General features: G+C 32.6%; 1 protein-coding gene across 5 annotated transcripts in view; it reads right to left on the bottom strand.

The window, feature by feature from the left end:
• Shab (potassium voltage-gated channel shaker cognate b) overlaps window positions 1-23,208 on the bottom strand; it is a 534,267-nt gene that overhangs the window by 316,513 nt on the left and 194,546 nt on the right. The window lies entirely within an intron of this gene.

Below are 23,208 nucleotides of genomic sequence, written 5' to 3'. Positions count from 1 at the left end.
GTGTTCCGAAGGTGTCAACTTTGAAGGCAATCAAGTAAATGTGCCCTTATATAGTGGTCATAAAGGGCTAAAATTCCGGGAAGTTTTTGACTGCACCTCGTATTGTACTAACACTATACGCAACAGAAAAGGGAATAAAAATGTATCACAACAGAAAATAAAGAATTTAAAGAAGTCTAAAAGTTTGAATATTTAGACCTGACAGTCACATAGAAGAACTCTATCGGAGACACCATCAACGATAAAATATAATTAGGCAACAAAGCACGATATGCAAACATAAAACCTCTAAAAACTTTAAAAAAAAACATAACCAGAGGAACAAAAATAAAACATTAATAAAACCACTCATAGAAGTATGGAAACTCACAAAAGAAGCTGATAAAACTCTTAAAGCTTTCGAAAGAAGAATCCTAACAAATATTTACAAACCAATCAAAGAAAAAGAAATATGGAATAAAGAAGAGCTAAACGACATAACAAAGAACCAGAATATAGTTAGGCTTGTAAAGCTGAATCGGCTAAGGTGGGTAGGACATGTAATAGGATTAGAAAGTATCGAATGCAATATAAAATAACGAAAGATTTTACTCCAGCAAAACAAAAGATTGATCAAACATTAAATGCCTGCATGAGATCGAAAGTGATTTGAAATAAATGAAGGTTAAATATGAAAACAAAAATGCAAGACAGAGAAAAGTAAAGGCAAATAGTAACGAAGGTTATAGTGCCAGTAGGTGAAACCTTATACTAATTTGTATTTCTGCTTCGTAACCGGGGAATTAAGAAGAGCATAAGAATTAGGCTTAAATATTAGGCCTGTCTGCAGATCATCATCAAATATAGCTTATTAACAACTGCTGTGGTAACTACTTTACCTATATACCAGGTGTAAAATATTACCAATTTGTTGTATAAAATCTTTATTTTACAGTTTGCACAAGCCTTCAGATATTTACAGATATTAAAATACAAATATTCACAAATTTTGAACCATTAATCGAAATATTTCTTTTAACGTTACAATCACTAATCTATACAAAGTAACTTCTTTCGAACACATATTTTTTAGCACGCTCACATTTTGATATTTCAGTCAATTCACTAATAAATTATTGTCGTATTACAATATTACTACTTTAAATATTGTACCGAAAAACTAATTAGATTAATTAAGATATGTTGAAATGAATCCCAAAGTAAAGTCCAGGTAGGAAAATTTTTGTCTACGAGCTTTCACGTCGAAAATGGCCTGAAACAAGATGCATTGTTGCCATTATTATTTAACTGTTCTGGAACACACCATAAGGAAAATCAAAGATAGCAACCAGAGCCTAGAGTTGAACGATATTCACAAGGTTATGGCATATGCTTATGGATGATAGGAGAACACTAGAAAGAAATGCAGAGATCTTATTAAACGCCTGCAGGGACATAGGTTTAGAAGTAAATACAGAGAAAACTAAATACATGGAAGTGCGTCGGGACTGTAATACGGCAAATTATGAATGCGTTAAAGTATTAAATAATACTTTTGATAAAGTGGATACTTTAAAATATCTAGGATCAATATTAACAGACGAAAATCATATTCACGAAGAAATTAAATGTCGAATAAAAGCAGGTAATTCGTGTTGCTATTCGGTTCAAAATCTATTGTCGTCGCGAATTCTGTCGAGAAATTTGAAGCTTAAAATATATAAAACGATAATCATGCCTGTTGTTCTGTGTGGTTGCGAAACATGGTCGCTTAGTCTGAGGGAAGAACATAGACTGAAAGTATTTGAGAACAAGATCCTGAGACAAATATTCGGACCCAAGAGGAACGGGAATGGAGAGTGGAGGAAACTTCGTAACGAGGAACTACATAACTTATGCGGTTTACCCAACATTGTTAGGGTCATCAAGTCTAGGAGGCTTAGGTGGGCAGGTCATGTAGTCAGAATGGAAGAAAGTAGAAACGCTTTTAAAGTCTTGACTGGAAGACCAATCGGAAAATGACATATCCATTAGGAAGACCTAGGCGCAGATGGGAGGACAATATTAATGGATCTCACAGACTTTAAGGGACAGGTATTATTTAATGGAATACAAAGTAGAAACTAATCCAGTTGGCTAAGCATAGGATAGAAGTCAGTGGAGAGCTTTCGTGAACGCGGCATTGAACCTCCTGGTTCCATAGGCCATAGAGTGAGTGTCAGTGAGTGAGTGGTGTTACTGATTTCTTTCTTATTGTAGTTAAATATGTCTTGCTTTTTCAAAAAATATTTGCATTACATATAATTTTAATATTATTCATTTTTTTAAAAAAATCTTCTTCAAATTTATTTATATTCTCTTTACTTAATGAAAATTAAAGTTTTGTTACATAAATTTTTGTATTTACTAATCAAATATAATTTAATGAAACCACTGAAATTCAAGTTCATTTCTAAGAAAACAGAAAATAGATTTCCATATAAATCAATAACGAGCAAAAGAAACAACTGAGATGCAGGTATTCAATATATATATATATATATATATATATATATATATATATATATATATATATATATATATATATATATATATATATATATATCCAGAGGGTTGATTAATTCGTGTGTCAATTTCATTTGTTCACTGTGCAAAAGTGGTAGGAGGTAAAGCCGCGCAACTTGGTGTAGCTTTAGACGAAGGACATAAGTTTTGTTTCGTCATAGAAGCGTGTCACTTGTACTAAAGATGGAAGAGATATAGGGTCAAAGGTCAAATTTCGACTTTTTCCTTATGAGGTTGCAATGGTAAATTCTGAAAGAGCCTGAAAGAACGTAAATCGAAGTGATAACCAAGAAAAAGCGGTATGGTGTAATTCTACGTCGCAAGCCGACAAAATATGTGTCAATCAAGTGTCAAGGTCAGAGGTCACGGTCAGATCAAGGTCACAGGTCATCTTGAGAATCCATTGCAATACACGGAAAACAACGTTCGTGCCTCACCATGTCAAATGTGTTCTCAAGGCGACCTGTGACCTTGATCTAACAGTGACCTCTGACCATGACACTTGATTGACATATTTGGTCGGCTTGCGACATAGAATCATACCATACAGCTTTTTCTTTGTTATCATTTCGATTTACGTTTTTTCAGGCTCTTTCAGAATTTACCATTGCAATCCCATAAGGAAAAAATCGAAATTCGACCTTTGACCCTATATCTCTTCAATCTTTAGTACAAGTGACATGCTTCTATGGCGAAACAAAACTTATGTCCTTCGTCTAAAGTTACACCAAGTTACGCGGCTTTACTTCCTACCACTTTTGCACAGTGAACAAATGAAATTGACACAAGAATTAATCAACCCTCTGGATATATATATATATATATATATATATATATATATATATATATATATATACGTCCCGCAAAATGCAGGGCCGTCACGGAATCGAGATCTGCATCCCAGCATCCCGAAAATATTTCTCGGGACGCTTAAATGTCCCGGATTTCAGCGAAGAAGAAAGGAAAGGAATATTATAGTTTGCTTTTTTCACAGGATTAGGTGTATAATTATTCTCTTCAACTTCTGAGTATGGCAATTCAAAAGTTGAAAAAAAAAACTTGAATACATAAAACATGGATTTCATTAAGTTCAAAATTTAACTACTTTGACATTGAACGAAACATTCGTTTCATTGGGCGAAGGACAAAAGGTTTTACTGCTCAATCTTATCGTTATTTTTAGTACTCTGTTTCAATCTACATCTTCCTTCTGAAATATTATAATCAACAATCCCTGACCGATATTTGATCCCTGACCGTGATTTTGCGCTGACCGTTCAAGAAGAAAAATATAGTTTTAATTAATAAAATTGAACAGACAACAATGGGAAAATGTTGTATTATATTAAAAAAAAAAAAAGAAATAGAAGTTTATGAGGTGGGGGATAACGTATTTTTTGCGCCAGATATCTTTTCCCCCCTTTTTACGCAACAATAGTTACCCGTTTCCGTTATCCCTTCTGAGCCACCACTTGAATGAGTCTTGAATGAGCTAAAACAGACTCTGCAAGCCACAAACATAAAAGATTCTGGGAAATAACAATAAAAAAAATAATTTTGCTTAGCAGGGTGAGGAGGTAAATCATCTGCTTACGTTTGCTCAACTAGGGAGGAAAAGGTCTACTAAAATGCCTAAAAGTACGATTAAGTGATACTAAAACTACTCTATCTAGTGTAAGAAAGTAAATTAGTATATAACACGTTTTCATTTTAAGCAATTCAAAGATTCTCGTAATTTAATAGCGTCCCAGATTTTCCTTTTTGAAATGTGACAACCCTATGTTTGTTCGCCCAGAGGAGTTGATTGTGACAATGATCACTACCTGATAACAGTGACAATGAGAGAGAGATTATCGTTGAATTAAAGAAATATTCAATTTCTGAAAACGAAGAGATTTAATATAAAGAAATTAGAGGATAGCCAAGTGAGACGAGAATACCTTATTGAAGTGTCGAACAAATTCTTGGTTTTCAGAAAGTTCGGAATGCACTACTATTGAGGATACTTGGGGTGAAATTAGAGATAGCATTAAAATTTCGGCAAAAAAATGGTGAACGTGAAAATACTTAGGAACAAATTTGTACTGTTTATCAAACATTGTTAGGGTCATCAAATCTAGGAGGCTCAGGTGCGCAGGTAATGTAGTCAGAATGGAAGAAAGTAGGAGCGCTTTCTAAGTTTTAACTGGAAATCCATCGGAAAACGACAATTAGGAAGACTAACGCCAAGATGGAAGGATAATATTAAAACGTATTTCGCGGAAATAGGAATATAAGGTGGAAACTGGATCCAGTTGGCTAAGGACAAAAGTCAATGAAAAGCTTTTGCGAACGCGGCATTGAACCTTCGGTTCCATAGGCCATAGTGTTAGTTTAGTTAGTTAATGCCGTACTATAGTTCCATGTTATAAAAAATCCAAACACTCATTTCCTTTTTACGTGCACAAAAACACGCACACATATACAGACACAACAACAACAACAACAACAACAACAACTTATTTTCACAACTCGAAAACTGACTTCACGCTCAAAGAAGACATAATAAAGTCAAACTTATCATTGTAGTATAGTCTAAACCCTGCTTTAAATATATTTGTTCACACTTTGACTTGAATGCAATAGGTAGAATACATCTCATTAACTTAAGCAGCGATGATTGTGGAATAGATACCTACAGTATACCGTACGTAAAGTGAAATAAATATTTACAGCTCGTACTTTTCGAGAAATTGTTGATAAGTTACGTTGCTGCGGGACGCCTACGATTCAGTAATACGCTGTTTATACTACGATGCGTAATGATGTAACAGAAACATTACACATTTTATGTATATATCTGTTTCGATCGCATTATTAACTGGTTTGCAATAAAGAAATGCTAGAAAAAATAATTTCAGTAAAAATCATTGTTGTTCTACATAAAAGGATCGACCTAAATATTCAAAAGATAATTAAGACGAAGAAGTTATTGCTCAACTAATTATTGAAGTTATGAAAGACTGTTTTTTGTGCCTAAAGTAATGAAGAAGGAAATTATTTTGACATTATGCTTATAATCAAAAGAAGCTCATTAGATATTGAGAATATAGGAGTTTATTTCATAATTATAAGATAATTTATTGGATGACTTATATCCAGTATATACGGTATTTCATTCCCTATACAAATACCATAATAAAGTCATATCATACTACAATTGTGCACGCTCATCTGACTTAATTTTAGCAGAAAAGAGTAAAAATAATATCTTACTTGCCTGCTTCTTCCACGAGATACGCTAACAAAATATCAGGATATTAATCTTGAAATCTTGAAATTAGAATTCCGGAGTGTTGGCGTTTGTGAATTCTCTTGGAACTATATTTGCTATTAGGTAATGACAATCCAGATCATTGAATTGGATCGGAATATTATGGAACAAATGATTGGTTTATTCTTCTATATGAGTGAGTCATCAAGTTTTGGACACGGTTAGGTAAGGAAAGGGAAGTTTCAATATTTTTATCTGTAGCTCATAAAGAGTTTGGTTTACCAAAAGCTTCTCTATACAAGCATATGTACTTTGTCTTTGCGGGAGACAAAATCTCACAAACTACTTGAATCACTGTAAGTTTTTGCCAGGATATAGATAGTCAATGTTTAGGAATTGAGTTTCTTTGATGGAAGTGATTCATTCAGTTCATTCCAAGATATAGTTTAAAAATTTGATTCCCTAAGTACTTCTATGCAAATAATTAAGGATATCATCCTCGTTTGATAGTGTACCTGCAATGCTGTTGAGATTAGCGTGCTAGTATAATGCACAGGATACAAAATACTAATATGTCCTTGAACATAATGACTTTATTCTCGACAAATCTTAAGACTTAAATATTTCTTATTTTCAAATATTATCTTAAATGATACTTCATTTAAGTTTAATGTAAATTAATGTAATTAATGTAAAATGTTATATTTAAGCATAGTTTTGGTAAATTTTAGATTGTTAAGGACTTTGTTATACTTAAATCCAAACCAAACTTCTTCACGTGGGTACTGTGAGACTGCTACTTGTTGTTCAGTGGTATTGTGTGTGTGTGTATTTTGACTGAAGTCAATTTCTACATCATTCCCTTAACATTGCTAGGCTGGGTCGCTACGCCAGTAGAAAATACATAGGATGGCCAGTTTGATTCTCCTGAATATGAAAAGGATTCAGAATGTAATTTCGAAGCCCCAAATTGAAGTCAGTTCCCAGCGATATGTATGTGGTATAACTATAATTTAACTGTAAAGGATTGTAAGCAAGTGTGTAAGACCATTCATTGTAATTTTGCTTTAAACAATTATATTGTATCTAATATTGCAAAGCTTTGATCAATGTAGAAAAATTCTACCTTAACCCTTTATTGTACGAATTAATTTTGGTCGTGTTGAAATTATTTTTCTTCTTTCTTTCATTATCCATTACGTAGATAAATGTAAATAATATCCAATAATATGATTTTTTATGTTTTTACTTCTGGGATATCAAGTTATAGGATATATGTCACGGTTGTATTACACTAGTGAAAACAGAGTTTCGTGTCAAGATCAGCAGGTACCATGCGATATGTAAGATTGTGAAATAATGATTTTTTTTATGTTAAGAAAACAAAAAAAAATGGTTTAGTGAAAAAATACAAGTAACAAATGTGCAAGTTTTGTGCTTTCTATATGCTTTTTGACGCTCTCTGACACCCTCTATCCTACGTATGCCACTAGACGAAAACTATGTGGTAGAAAGTTTAACTCTATTGGTGCCACATGGGATCGGCGTGCACTATTCGCTAATGTACACATTTTAAGAATATTATTATTATTGTTGTTATTGATTCACTATGATAACAATTGGCATCAACATGCATTTTAGGGTTAAACGTATGATTTCTGTATCACAGATTAACATATCAGTAAATTACGTATGAGAAACAGTTATTTCATACTTTAAAAACCTTAAAGTATGTTTTATTTTTGTTTTTTTTGTTTGTTTGTTTATTATGGTACTTGTATTTTAAATCCCTAATCATAATCTCGCAGCGAGCAAAGGATCTTCGATGTTATTTGAATTCCAGGCTTCAATCACATTTGCATAAATGATCCTGTTGACATCACAATATATATGCGTTTGCATTTTACGTTAGAGCTCCTAAGAAGCATAATAGGATTTATATTCTTTATAGTTCAACCAACAGAACGAAAAAGAAGTTCATGTTTTCCATGTAAATAGTCTTATCACGTTTATGAATGTAATAAAATTTAGTTTTAAAGTCATATTGTCGATGCATTTGCTTTCTCGTTGTATTTTCCGTTGGCAAATTGGACCCACTTGATACAAATAGCATTTCCAAATAACGTTCCATTACGGATAAAAGATGTTGCTTCTGTATTATGGTGTAAAAATATGCTCATCTGAAACATTTTAAAAGAAATTCATTGTCTCAAGGAACAAAAGTAAAATCTACCAATAATATTCTTAAGAACTTTGGTTTACCAAAACTCACTTATATATCATATTAGCAGAATACTCGTTCTTCACACGGGGAGAATCATTTTGGACATAAAAGGCTGAATTTGGATTAAAACTGCATCGGAAGTGCCACTGTTTATCTCAGCGATCCTGGTAACTATGGATTCGACACTAATATCGGTAATTTTCTATCTATCCCCTCTTCCTCTCCCAAGTTGCGAGGTTGAATATGAATTAAAACAGCATCGGAAGTGTCACTGTTCATCTCAGTGACCTCGCAAACTGTGGATTTAAAAATATATCGGTCATTTTCGATCATTTTTTTATATATCTTCCCTCCTCTCCCTCCCTTAAGTTGCACCGTCAAAGTGAAATAATGAAAACCATTGCAGTCTCGAACCTCATCTATGTTCAAAATTTGATCGATATCGGTTGGGTGATTCAAGACGTATGAAGTCGCAAATATAGTTACTTTCATATATATATATATATATATATATGGTGTCGCAGGAGGAAGAGGCAATAGTTTGGAAAATGGTAGTATGGGTTATTCTAAGCAAAAAAGTACATATGAACATTCGTCCTAATCTCAACGGTTTGAGAGCTATAGGTTGTGAACCATTTTTTGATTTTATGTTGTGTGTTGCTCACTCTGTAGTTATTCTACAGAAATGAGACATAGAGGACTTGAAAGCTGATGGAATTGCCTTTCCAACGGTATGCAGCATTCAGCGGTGGTGTCTTTGGAAGGGAAACTATTGAGGAAAATTTCTGAAGTTAAGGTTATTTTAAAAAATTGGATGGCAACACTGATTCCCTAATATCCCTCAATAATTTCTCTTCCAAAGACACCACTTCCACATGTTGCATACCATTGGAAAGGTCATTCAATCACCTTTCAAATCCGCTATGCCTCACCTCTGTAGAATAAATACAGGATGAGCATTAAGCAACATGATGGCAAAGTGATTCACAACCTATAGCTCTTAAACCGTTGAGATTAGGACCAATGTTCATATGAACCTTTTTTTGTTTAGAATCACCCATACTACTATTTTCCGAAGTATTGCCCCTTCCTCCTGGGACACCCTATATATATCTTGTTTGTGTCCGTTCGTCCGAAAGACAAAAAATCTAGAGAACTACCAAGTGGATCACCATCAATTTTGACAAGGATGTTAAAGGTCAAAAATTAGGCATCTCGTTTGTTGATGGAGATTATATTCAAAACGGAAGTAGTTTAAATCGAACAATTTCCAGTTTTTACGTTGATCAATGTAGATCAAAAACGGTAATAGACAGCTAGAATAGGTTTCTATAATCCACTAAGCGTCCGTAGAACACGTTTTATCTCCATCCTTAGCCCTTTATTAAAGAAAAAAGTGATAGTAATCCACTACAAGTTCCAGTTTCAATATTGATCTGCATCGATCAAAAATGATAGCAAATAACGAGAAGTTTATCTTCCTGAAATCGAAGTATATATTTAATAAAATTTACACCATCAAATCCACCTAAACATTTCACATCGAAATTGATACATTTTCAATGTTCGGATACATATTACCCCAAGAAGCAATGTAGTGTCTTCTCAGGTTTAAATCTTTAGGTGTGCTAAACTGTCTAAATTTACTGTCAAAAAAACTAAACACTGACAGTTTGTTCCTTTACACGTTACAATGTTTCAGACAGGAAAAAAAAATTAAAAATTGGAGATCCTGTATTTTTGTTGGGATAAAATTTAAAAATCTGAAATTTCGACAGGTGATTCCGCTGTCATGTACTACAGTACTTTGTACATATCATGTGTGAGATGTATCTACAACTCAAGTTACAGGACGTTAAAAAGCACAGAAAAATATTGTAACTAAGAACAGGAAGATAGAGGATGAACAAGCAAGACTGGCTTGGACTGGGACCATAATTTAATTATCAATTGTTAAGTTTAAAGTGAGTTTGCTGTTGAAAATAGGTAAGTTAATATCCAATGCTTTAGCTATGATAGTATTTTTATGTTATGACCAATATGAATAAAATAATATCTTGTTTATTTCTATCAAGAATATGTCAAACAAGATTTTAGCAGTATAAATGATTTCTTTCACATCTCAACAGTGGCGCAGTAGGTTGAATCGCCAATTGTTAGTATTTACCCATTAATAATCTCATACAACATTGGCTAGATCGATCTACAAAGATACAACTTTAGAAAACAATACCAATCTTACAATGAGAATCTAATACCTGTATTTAAATTCGATAACAATATGAGATTAGTCAATTGACAACCTTTTAGTACGTTCTATGAGAACGTCAGATTTCTTTCATAGTTTTAAAAATCATTTTATTTTGTGACAAAAAGTGACAATTTCCTAACCTATTATATAATTTAACGTTTGAATTTTATCAAGACAATTTAAAAAAGAATTACTTTCACTTATATAAAAGATTAGGAAAACATTCAACATCACTACAATAAATTCCTTGACCGATTTGCAAACTGTATGACAGTCATTGACACAAGGAAGTTTCATTGTTTTGTCTTTGTGTCACAGAGGAACCTTAATTCCTTCATTATTCCACAAACTACAGAATATGAAATTAATTTCACTACAAAAGCTGTACAAATATTATACTTTACTGAAGAGATTCTATCACATGTGTATATGATGGTCAGTTATGGCTGGTAGCAGTGAATGAACATATAGAATTTTATCATCCACAGGACCAAGGATTCCTTTTACGAAAAATGAGAAAGACCATACTTGAGTGTCCACGAACAAATACACTAAGAAAATTAAGTGTCTTAAAACTCATAAGAACTATCGGCAGGATATATAAGCGAAGAAATATTGAAACTTCTTAATGAATACAAATCACAGTAGAACAACAAAAAGATCTAAGAGTGACAATTATATTGTAAATCATACAGTAGTAACTTTGAACCGAAATCTGCTTTTATCAATTGTATCCTGCATGCAAACTGTGTTATAGAATAGCCACTAAATAAGCCTGAGTTGTGTATCAGTAGGACTTTAATACATGCCTAAAGGGATCATAAACGATTTTCTAATTATCCACAATTTCAAATTATTCATGTTTATTTAATATACTACATCGCGTCAGCTATTGCAGGTAACAAGATACGTTTAAATTTAGTACGGCATATTAGTTGAGATCAAATTATATTTTTTATTGATAAGCATAATACGTTTTCTTGTGATTTGTAACGTCCTGTAGCTTGCCTTGTGGATAAATATCAAACAATGATATTATCACAGCAGTATAATACATAACTATAGATTTATAAACTTTGTTCCAACAAAGATTTTTAAACTTTGTCCCAACAAAGATACAAGGTATCCAAATCTTGTTTCTTCTATAAAAGAATCTTCTTTGAAACATTGTAGCTTACAAAGAAAGCAACTGTTGTCAGTATTTTTCGTTTTTAATCTAGTACATTTAGGGAGCTATCCTCCCCAAATAATTAAGCCGGACATTATTATTCCTTCTTGGGGCGATATGCCTTCTAACACTGCAAATTCTTCAATTTAGATGCCACTTATTTCGATGAATTTGGACCATTTTTACATACAAATTATATTAAACATACGGTACACTATACTATTGGCTGTTCTTTTATGAATAAAATGTTTTTCGTCAACCTAGGATTCACCAGGTCTGAGTAATATAAGCTAATGCAAAACCCGAAAAAACGCAAGAATCTGCGCGTGTTGTTAAACAAAAATGGGTGCTATCAAAGTTGGCAAAACGATAAAAAAATATTAGTTTTGGACACTGTTATCATGTAGGAATTCATAAACAAAAAATTATTGATCATGAAATAGTTAAGCAATCAATGATTTTTTCTTTTGGTGCAGTTGACATGGACGGATCTTGTAATCAAATATATTATTGGTAACTAACAACATAGTCCATAGTGTCATAAAAACTCGTCGTTTCTTTCACGATTTTCTCAATTCTACAAATTAGAATTTGCCTTCAAGCATGTCATTTTATTTTGTTTAATAGGATTATTGATGTATATTTTATCCTTGAACAATATTATAGCAAAAATTACATAGTATATAATATAGCAATATATTATAAATTCCTATATCGTCGCTGCGCCTCGAATAACCGCTATTTGTTAAAATCATAACTTTTCAAGACAAGTAAAAATATTCCAAATTTAAAATTTTGCTAAATGTACACGAAAACACTTGAAAAATATACCAAGCAGACGATACACAGAACAGAAAGACACGAAGGGAATCGAAAGAAGACGAGCCACCCAAAGAGGGCCCATAAAAGAGGAACCACAGAGGAAAGAGGCATCAGATGACCACTGATCTCCAACCCACTGGAGGTCGCTTTGGACTAAGGGGCTATATCTATCCTAACATCAATGGAGGCTACTCTGAAGCGAAGGGGATTCCTCAAACACAATCATACCTCACAATGCTGCTATGAACTGAGGTTTCCTTGGACCATAACCTGGAGTCACTATAAGACACCCCGGTGGCTGCTTTGAGCGAAGGGGTTCCTGTACGAAACGATATATCTTGCAACCTTGGTCATAAAAGAGTTTCTGTTATAAGAACTTTGAAAACACAAAGACTATTTTGTATTTTTATAATGAATTTTAGGAATGATCCAAAAAATTGATCAAAAGATTTCGATCTTGACCAAGAATTAGTTTTTGGATCAGGGGCCACAAAAGTTTGGAATGGCTCCTAAATCGAGTTTTCGTGTTTTTTTTTTTTTCACGGAATACGCACATCATACTGAGTTAAATGATAGTTTTGGTTTGGCTATACTATATGCAGTTCTCGAAATATAAATCCTACAAAAAATGCCTTAAATATATTGGATGTTTTGATCCAATAAAATTGGTTCTGCGTATATTATGCACTGAACATTGTTGTAGCATGCTTCAACAATATTATATTGTGTTTACGTAGCACATGTCAGTTTATCTTTTGCGCCTTTATAAGCACATAGAAGATCAATACGTACGTGATGAGAACTTGAAGCATTTAATTTCAATCTATTATTTTTTTCATTGTTGTGTCGAAACATTTGAATATTCACTTATCACATTATAACGGACGCTGCCTGACAGCTTTTAGATTTATTTGCACGGCATAAGTCATTTTCGCCAAAAATGTCACATAGCCGTTCTTCGAGGCGCAGCGATGATATATTATGAGCAATATACGAGGATAAGTTAAAAATTATCCGCAATGTAACTATAAGTTTTCTTACATTATTCTTACATTGCTCTGTCTTCGTTTATTTTATTGTTATGATGTTGAGGTCATGTTGTGGTTATGCAGTTGTGTAGTTTGATCGTAATTCCTCCGTTTGTCTCCCTTTTGTTGCAGATAGATCATGGTTGCTTCATTAGAAGTTTACACCAAAAAGGAACAAGGAGCAATGAACGTGATGTGGTTCTGTTAGACAGATGCGTGAATATTGATGAAGTGGCACATCACCTGGATATTAGTCATGGTGCATACTTTTAATAGAGCGGCCATGATCTACCTGCGAAAAAGGAAGACAAATGGAGAATTTGGATGAAACATTCATAGTATGACCACAACAGCATAATAATAAAATAAACGAATACAGGTTGGTATGAACAATGTAAGAAAAGTTATTGCTATATTGCCGATTATTTCAAGTTGCCCTCGTATAATATAGCAAAAATTAAAGTTTGGGAGTTAATAATACCTTTGGGCTATTTCTCACTTATCATACTGCGTACTCTGATCTTGCCATTGTCAAAATTAAAAGCTTGATTAAAATCTAGTTTGACATCAGCTTTATATTAGTACGTAAAGTAGTTGCTGTACAACATTAATTTTTTAGGTTTAAAAAAATCGTTTTTTTTTTACTTTCTCAAAATCTGCGCATCAGGATTTACATTTACAATTTTGTTCATCACGATGAGACCTTTCGATTGATATTTGTCCCTTCTTTGGAATATAATAAAATGATAAATATTTCTAAAAATCAATGAATGACAACTTATTGCCACAATCCGAAAAGTCATTAGTGTGCAAGAGAACTTGTGGTTACAATTGAAAATATTGTCACGGACGTTATTCAACTTAATTATTATTAATAAACTTTTGTCTGTAATTATATTTTTAGTTCATTACTCTTAAAAATAACTTTCAACAAAAACAATAAAGACCTTAAATATTTCAAAACTAAATTGTAATTAATTAACATATTTTTTATTTGTAAAATTGCTAAATATTTTTTTCTTTGAAATTGTTTCCAAGCACTGAAGTCATCTACCTCTTACAAGTAATCATATAAATCCATGCATTAAGAGCTCCTTCTTGAATAAGCGGAGAGCGTAAGGGCCTTTGGCGTGCGGGACTCGGGTTCGATTCCCGGCTGGAGCTCATGTAGTTCGGATTCCACGTTAATCAGTAGGTCCCGTCTCATAGAGACTCACTGCTGAAAGGGACGTTAAACTCACAATCACATCAAGTTCACGCATTGACAAATATGATTTTTAAAAAAAGTAAATTCATAGGTACATGTCCTTACAATTTCACCACTAGTACAAAAGTCCAGACCTCAGCTAGAGTCTAAAATAAAAACTACTGCGCTTTCCTAAGTCGTAGTTGCAATGAAAGACTTAGTAGGAGGAACATCATACTAAAACTAGGACCATACTTAAATAAAATTATATATTACAATCACTTACATTCTACATCATAAATCTAAAACGTATTTGTTCGTTTCATATTTGTCAATGCCTAATCGTAAGTCACTGCTTGGAAAATTTCAACAAACTCAAATAAACAAAAAAGTATACGTATTAAATCCCTCCAAATATCTATCCTTTCACTTAATTGTAAACAAAATGTTCATAAATATTGGCGTACAAATTATTAATATCTAAATTTCTTTTAAAAAATGGTTATTGCTATAATTACGAAGCCTTTCGCATACGCCCCATTTTACGTCAATCATAAATAACACAGTTTAACCGCATAATGGAGGCGCCGATTTATGTCTAGAATGTGATCGTACAATCTAATATTTCTTGACGTATTATCACGTGACCACTTTATTATTTAACTTCCGGGAATCTAGTAATTGGGTGCGTGTCTTTTGTGCGTGTGATCTCTGGTTCGGTTTTCCAATTCACTGTGTACGCACCAGCTTTTCGATATTGAAAAGCATTGTGGAGCAATTAGGGAGGTGGTGAACGAACTTTGCTCTACAAAGCCAGGGAGAACCACGTATGAAGAACCTCAAAGAAATATGTCTAACCATATACAAATTAGTTGGCTACTAAGATAGTATTGATAATAACTAACATTCTTTAATTTCAAATATCTTATGCGAACAAGTCTTAGAGAAACACCGAAAATTTCGATTAATTTGATAAATTCTAATAGAGGAATTTCTTCAAAATTCCCAAGTCATGTTAGAGCCAGGACCAGTGACGTAACTAAGGAGGGCAAAGGGAGCTTGTGCCCCGGGCACCGGATTAGGGACGGAAAACGGAGCAAATATTTATTTTCACTATAAGGCAAGGGAATTAGTTTTATCAAACTAAAGATCATTAAAAAAATACCTCAGAAACTTAACAGGAGAACAACAATTCACCAACTTAGGATCATATCCATAAAACATGTTAGCTTCAAAGCTATCTTTTGAGGACATTGTGAAAAAACCTTTGCAGCCAAAAAAGAGCGCAAAGTTAAATTTAAGTTCCAGCTTTTTGTTTTCATTTAACTTACATCGATTTAAGAGATTTGTAAAATGCTCGAATATAATACTCGAGACAACAGCTTGACTGTTTGTCATAATTAAATATTATATTCTAAAGTAGCAGACTGTTGATTCATTCTACACATATACCTATCCCGATGTAATTCCAAAAACATTGTGAATATGTTAAACAAGACTTTAAAAATATGTTAAACATAATAGTCTCTGTTTATTTTACAATCAAATACTAATTAGTTTGATATTTTATCTTGTACTGCAATTTTGAAATCAAGTATTACCACTTGAAGAAAAAATGGAAGAGGAGAATTACTGTGTGATGACAATATCAGGGTAGTAAAGGAGTGTTTTGGTTTGGTTGGTCAGGGGGGGTGGACGCTAAGGAAAATTCTTGCTTCGTGTGGCAAATAGCCTAATTGCGTCGCTAGCCAAGACACGCGAAAATTTGAAGTTCAGTAATTGAAATTAGCATATAAGAGAGATGATATTTCAAATTCAATGTTAGCATCTACAATCTGGAGGCAATTACGTTATATTTTCTTACGCTAACAAAATTTATGAAGTATAGATCAACGTAAGTTTCCAGTAACTTCTGATGAGTCGGGCAACTTCCAACTTATCAGAAGACAACAAACTGCACAAAGAGAAGCAAACTGGTCAAGATGAAACAACAGCAGTTGAATTAAAAACAGGTACTCAAAACTTGTAGATGGATCATCACGTTGGAAACCATCTTAGTAGCTATAAGTGTGAGTCTAGAAATATCTCCACTTAAGAAGTGATGACTTAGAAATTGTGGTTACATCAATCTCTAAGATGGACTATACTGTGCTTCTTTAGAGTGTGTGATGTTAGATCTTACCCGTATCAACCGATCATATCCATAATTAGGTATTTATGAATTTTATGAATTAGTTGCTTGAATGTAGATTTATAAACTTTAACAATAAGCTTTATCATCTGAACATCTTTAAAAATAATTTTAACTTATTTTTATTTTCATTATATTCTTACACATACACGAGGAAGCAAAGGAGGGCGAGTGTCCCCCTCTATTTGGTACTCCAAAACATTTTACAGTGAAACTCCAATTATCCGGATTAATGAGTTCTGGACGCAATCCGAGAAAATATAACAAGGACCTAATTAAAACTATAAATTTTGTACAGGGTGTAAAAATGTGAAGGCAAAACGTGATTGGCTTTTGGAAGAGTGAGCGTGATTTCCGTTCACTTTCTGTTCATACTTAATTGTTTTTTTTCTTGGATTGGTATTTCATAACGTGTCTGATGAAGGTATGTTATCTTACCGAAACTTTTACATAAATTTTATTAATTTTGCTCTATATATAGTGCTTTTGTCAGTTTTCTTTTATTAATACTTGTTTAATATTTCTAAAACATTAATAAACAAACTATTCATACGCAATAAAAGTCTGGTATGGAAACTAAGTGCCCATCTCAAATATAAACTTCTCATTCTTCCGAAGGTAACAAGAATAACAAAAAATGAATATTTTCTTGCGCATGCAAAACCATTATTCCATGAACTGAACATATTAAAGTTAGATAAACTTTATTTTTATAGGATAAACTGTCCTAATATACAGAATCCTTAAGAAAGATGCAGTTACATTTTCAACACATTTTTTGCAATAAAGCACTCAGTACACGTGCAAAGACAAGCAAAGAACTTGAAAAAGAAAGACCACGATTAAATTATGGTATCAAACATATCAAGTGCCAATGTATTAAGAATTTGAACGTCCTATCTCTGAGTATCAGAGAACTACAAACTTTTATCAATTTTTTTTAAAAAAAAAGCTGAAAAAGTATTTGAAAGTTGAGACAATACCACGTTAGAGTGTCACTATTTTTATTTTTATTATTATTATTATTATTATTATTATTATTATTATTATTATTATTATTATTATTAATTTATTAAGTATTTACGAGTGTATCCACATGAAATTTTGTGTTATCTACATTTCTATAAAATATTTACCCGCCATCCTATAATATGTAAATAATTTCTCGGGCTCTCCCTGAATTATTTATAAAGATTGTTAAGTAACTGTTTTGTACTCAAAATACATATTAATAAATTCTATCTATCTATCTATCTATACAGTTCGGATCGCATTGCAATAAATTTTCTTAAATATTTTTTTAATTTTCTGGTATTGATTCAAATGGCTGGAATTCCGATAATTGAAGTAATACCCTAGTTATTTTTAAAAAATGCATGAGTTCATAAACAATATAAGTAGCTATTTATCTTATTATTTCAATTTGCATGTAAAATTTCCATTATATTGGACTGTCTCTATCCCAGAGTATGGAAAAAAGCACGGCAAATCTGAAACCAATTGCCTTGTACATCTATACATTTCTTTCTCTTAAAACTGAATTTCATATATTATTGTATATTTGTAGGCTATAGCACGCAGTTTTATTATACTTATTACATAACAGTTGGCACTTTTTATGTGAGAATTCCATATTCAAATGTTTGTTTACATATTGAACCGGAATTTGTTAATCAGCTATTTCGGCACCGTGTCATAGTGATTCCAAAGGAGGTGGTGAAATTTTGTCAGTACCCTATTAATTAAGTTATGTATATAAATATAAGGACACCAGGAAAAATTACACCTCCTCTGCTTTGGACTTAACCATTATATGCTGCTATGCTCAAGCACGAATGTTTTTACTTAATTTTCCCAAACTTTACTAATACTAAATTTCATTTAATTTTCTACCAATAAACTTTCATTCTTTAGTTAACTGTGTATGATATAATCACTAGGGATGGGCAAAACCTGTTTTGTAAAATTAAAACCGGTTTGTAGAGAAACCAGAATACCGACATCTTGATATGATAGAAAACTGAAACCAGTTTCTGATGGAAAACTGAATTGGTTTTAAAACAGAAACCGGTTTTGATAGAAAATCAAAACAAATTTTAATGCTAAAACCGGTTTTTATGTAAAACGGTGAACCAGATTCGATGAGAAAACAGAATCGGTTTTGATAGAAAACCAAACCGGTTTTTGATACAAAATCGAACTGGTTTTAAAACAAAAACAGGTTTTGATAGAATACCAAAACATTTTAAAACTAAAAACCGGTTTTTGACACAAAAATACCGAACTGTATTTGATAGAAAACAGAACCAGTTTTGATAGAAAACCAAACCGGTTTTCAAAAGAATTGCTTTTTGAAAATTTTCAAAAACCTGTTCCGGTTTTGCTAAAAACCAAAAAACTTATTTTTAGTGTCCAACAGTATAATAATATCCACATGTTGTATTCTTGGCAATAAGGGTACTTGCATTAATTTTAACTAATATCTCGTTGAACACATAATGTAAATATTTATTTCTTTGTTTATGATACTTTGAATAAAATAGTAGACATAAAAATTATCAATTACAATTGTATAGTTTATGATTCTAATTCTTGTATTTTTTATGTAAAATAGAGTGAAGGTATTCATGAAAATAACATTTCTTTAAAAAAATAAACTACACAATAATCTATAAAAAAAAACAATTCTAGCACATCTCTTTTCTTTAAGAAAGAACTCCAAGGACATAGGAAATCAATAGCCGCGCTTTCTCTGCATGGAATAACCACGAGATAACCCACTTACAAGAGGCTTAACAAGGTATTCTTAACAACTAACGATTGAAGGCGCTAACTATATCGATATTATATGAACAAAGAAAGCCATATTCAACCGCAAGAAGTAGAAAATATGGGGCATTTCATCATTATTCATTGCGTTACAAGCAAGAGTAACTACTAGTTGTTATTTTACGTAATGCACTTATGTGTAGAATCTGGCTAACAGTAATGAATTCCAAATAATATTTTTTTTGAAAGCTTAGCACTTTAAATATAGATGTTTAATGAAAAATTTAATATCAAACTTACATGGTAAGAATTTTATTTTATACAATTTTGGGTTCAAGTAGTTTTGAGTGGTACAGTGATAGGGGTGATCCATTAAACCCTTAAGTTCAATTGCACTGCAGTTATGTAAACACACAGCCACATATCCCAGTAATCCACTTTAGGGATTGCATGTAAAAATATAACTTCGTGTTTGCAATCACGGGTATATGGTGATTATTTCTATAGAAGTTCAAAGTTTTGCGGCTAATAGTTTCGGAGATCTGGAGAACAAAAAAAGGGACAAACAACACATTTGTTTCCTTATTAATCGCATTTCGTAAAATTCCGTCTAATATACAGCTTACAATAGTGGTTCCCAATATTTTATATATATATATATATATATATATATATATATATATATATATATATATATAGATAGATAGATAGATAGATAGATAGATAGATAGATAGATTTAAATTAACGTCACACACACTTTACTGGATAGTCATGACATTACGACACTTTTGATTGATTTTTTAATTAATAATAATATAAGTTGCAATAGTGTAATACTATGTAGTACTGAGCATTGTTTTTCCCACTGAAGGTTTCATTCGTACAGTAGGTATCAAAATTCATTGTAGTTAATTATCAATAATGCTTCATGATTTTTAAATACTAAAATTTCGCGTCACACTGGTTGGGAACCAATAACTTAAAGTACAAAGACAATATGATATTTACAGAAAGCAAATTTTATACACATTAAATCCAATTTTGTAAAGGAAATTTCTGCAATAATGATAAATTGGTTTCAAAATGAAATGAAATCTTTAAGTTTTACGTCCCACGGTTATGCCGGTTAGGCTAAAGGAGACGGTGATGATGAGAGATGAGTGAAATGGTGGAATGAAGAAAGTGGGAGGAAACGGGAGAACCCCGAGAAAATCCACGAGTACGGTATATCTCCACCACAAAGTTCACTTGGCAGGGGCTGGGATCGAACCCGGGACCCCAAGTACCAGAGGTAAACGCTCTACCACTGAGCCACCGCGCCCCCTAAATTGGTTTCATTGTAATCATTTTCGACCGTAGTTGGAGGTACGGAGGAGCCAGTTGCCCCCCCTTGAATTTTCTCAGGGTGTTTAGTTCTTGGAAGTTCATGCCAAGACATATTGATTTGTGTACTCATATACTATCTAATATACATACATACTATGGTCTATATTTAATACTATAGTAATTAATAGTAACAAATATTATATTAAATACTATAGTACTGTATATTAAGTACAGTAATATTATTTATTTACTGTACTTAATAATGATATACTGTCGCATGAGAACCAGAGAAACGTAACTCCAAAAATGCAGTTTTTGTTTTCTTCATGTTTGGACACAATTTTGAAAGTCTCACTTGGTGTAAATAGGACGTAACGCCATCTGTTCTCCTTGTCGAGCTCAATTATCGTCTTATTAAAAACACATCTTTCTAAGAAAATAATATTTTTGTCGTTTCACCTGTAAACCTACGAAAATGGAGTTACCTTTCTCTGGTTCCCATGCGTCGATATGTGGGTGTAAATAACTGTTGTTCTATATTATATGCACACGTGGATCAAAATATGTGTGTATTTCTGACTGTGCTTATCAGTCGTCTTTTGCATCCCCCAGAACCGGCCTTTTGGACCCTCCTTGGAAAAAATCGTGTTGGCATCCCTTATTGCAATGCACTTCAATTGAACAATTATTTAAGTAAGTATCAAAGTAAAATAATATAATCCCATCTTGGCTCAACTGCTAACCAGGCTCCTAGCAAGTCCAAAAATGTAGCGGGCCGCGGTAGAAGTTAGTGGGCCCCGATCCAACCATATTATCGTTCATCATCATATTATAGTTCATTTACAAGCCTACCGTGAAAATTTTAGGGGGCCAGTAAAAATTTAGCGGGGCGCCCCCGCGGATAGGGCTTGTTGCTAACTATGTTCTAAAATTTATTTCAATAGTTCAACCGTTTTATCGTGAAAAAATAACATTCAATGTTGAATTTATTTCTACATAGAGAGAGAGTAACAATCATAATTTTATCATCGTCAATATTTTCTTATAAATTAGAAAATGAGGTTCATTTAGTTATAATTCAATACATATATGACTACAGGAAAGTGTACCCGATTTTCCGGAACAAAATTTCTGTTGTGCTACTAGCTTAATTACTTTAAAGATCTTAAAAATATTTTTAAAAAGTTAGATTTTTCATTCTCTTTATGGAAAAGTTTACATTCAGAAATCTAAGTTAGCATACAATCCACGTTCTCATAAAATTTTAAACAAGAACCTGTTCTATGTAGTCTTGAATAGATAATGTGAATATTTAAATTCTGGAAGGAATAAAAATATACTAGTTTTCTTCATAATAATCACTATATAATTTGTGTCTAACTTTAAAGAAACATCAATTACTGCAATTGCTGCAATACTCGTACTTAAAATCGACAAAATAAACAACGAAAAAATAAAATGAAACGAAATCTTTGAAGTTTACGTTCCACGATTATGCTGTGTGGGTTAAGGGAGACGGTAATGATGAGAAATGAGTGAAATAGTGGAATTAAGGAAGTGGTAGGAAACGGAAGAACCCCGAGAAAACGCACGCACATAGTGTGTGTCCACCACAAAGTCCACTTGGCGCAAGCTGGGATCACACACCAGAGGTGAACGCTCTACCACTGAGCCACCGCATTACAACGATATTTATGACACTTTGGTTATAATGAGTAAAATATTAGTAGATTTTTCCCGATAACACTGAAGTCCCTAAGCCTTTATTAACTTCATGCAGGCATATCAGAAAACAAATAGATAGAATTGTTAGCATTTCCAGTTGCAAATTACATTGGTTTAATTTAATGCTAGGCTATGCATATTTTTTCAAAGTTCTGTTTTTATGTAGTTTAGAGCACGGTTGCGGAGCGCTCACCTTTGGTTCGATTCTAGGACATAGAAAACTGTGGTGTACAACACCGTGTCCGAGAGTTTTCCTGTTTCCTCGCCCATTTTCATTCCATCAATTCATCCACAATCATTCACTTTAATTGATCCGTCTCCTTTAGTCTAAAAGGCATAACGATGGGACAGTAAATTGAAGATGTTGTTTTTCTTTTGTTTTGCTTGATTTAATGAAACTGCTGTCAGTTTGTATTGAAATCAATAAATATTTAAAATCTCCGACTGTATTTGAGACCACATTATTTAAAAGATGTGACCGAATATCAAGTTATTTTTTCCACTTACATTTCGTTTAGTAGATGTATAAATATTTTCTTTTCATTATCTTTCCTGCTTTTTTCACACAATATATTTTCATTGACATTACAGTTTACATGTATTATTTAAAAAATAAATAAATTTCTTGGTTTGTTTATTTGGAGTTTAACGTCGCCATTTTCAACGTCAAAGCTGTATGAGACGTGGACCCCTAAACTCAAATTGTGACTGAATGTAGCG

The sequence above is a fragment of the Thermobia domestica genome, chromosome 18, assembly GCF_964235325.1.
Source record: "Thermobia domestica chromosome 18, izTheDome1.hap1.1, whole genome shotgun sequence".
Taxonomy (NCBI): Eukaryota; Metazoa; Arthropoda; class Insecta; order Zygentoma; family Lepismatidae; genus Thermobia; species Thermobia domestica.
The sequence above is the reverse complement of the archived record's forward strand: the minus strand, read 5'-3'. Positions and strand labels throughout refer to the sequence as shown.